Raw genomic sequence first — 255 nt, 5'->3', positions numbered from 1 at the left:
ATCCCCAAACTCCCAGGATGGATGGGGATGGGCTCAGGGGACAACATCCCAGCTGTCCCTTTCTCTCAACTTTTCCCTTCTCTCTCACCTGGATATTCCGATCCTTCCTTCCTTCCTTCCTTCCTTCCTTCCTTCCTTCCTTCCTTCCTTCCCTGTTTTCCCACCCTCCCTCCCCACCCTGCTGTGCCAGTTTAACCTGCCCCTGCTCTGTTTGGCTTTCCCAGGAAGCAGGTGTCAAGAACCCACCTTCAGGAC

The sequence above is a fragment of the Buceros rhinoceros genome, unplaced genomic scaffold (assembly GCF_000710305.1).
Source record: "Buceros rhinoceros silvestris isolate BGI_N320 unplaced genomic scaffold, ASM71030v1 scaffold20037, whole genome shotgun sequence".
NCBI lineage: Eukaryota > Metazoa > Chordata > Aves > Bucerotiformes > Bucerotidae > Buceros > Buceros rhinoceros.
Note: the sequence above shows the minus strand (reverse complement) of the source record.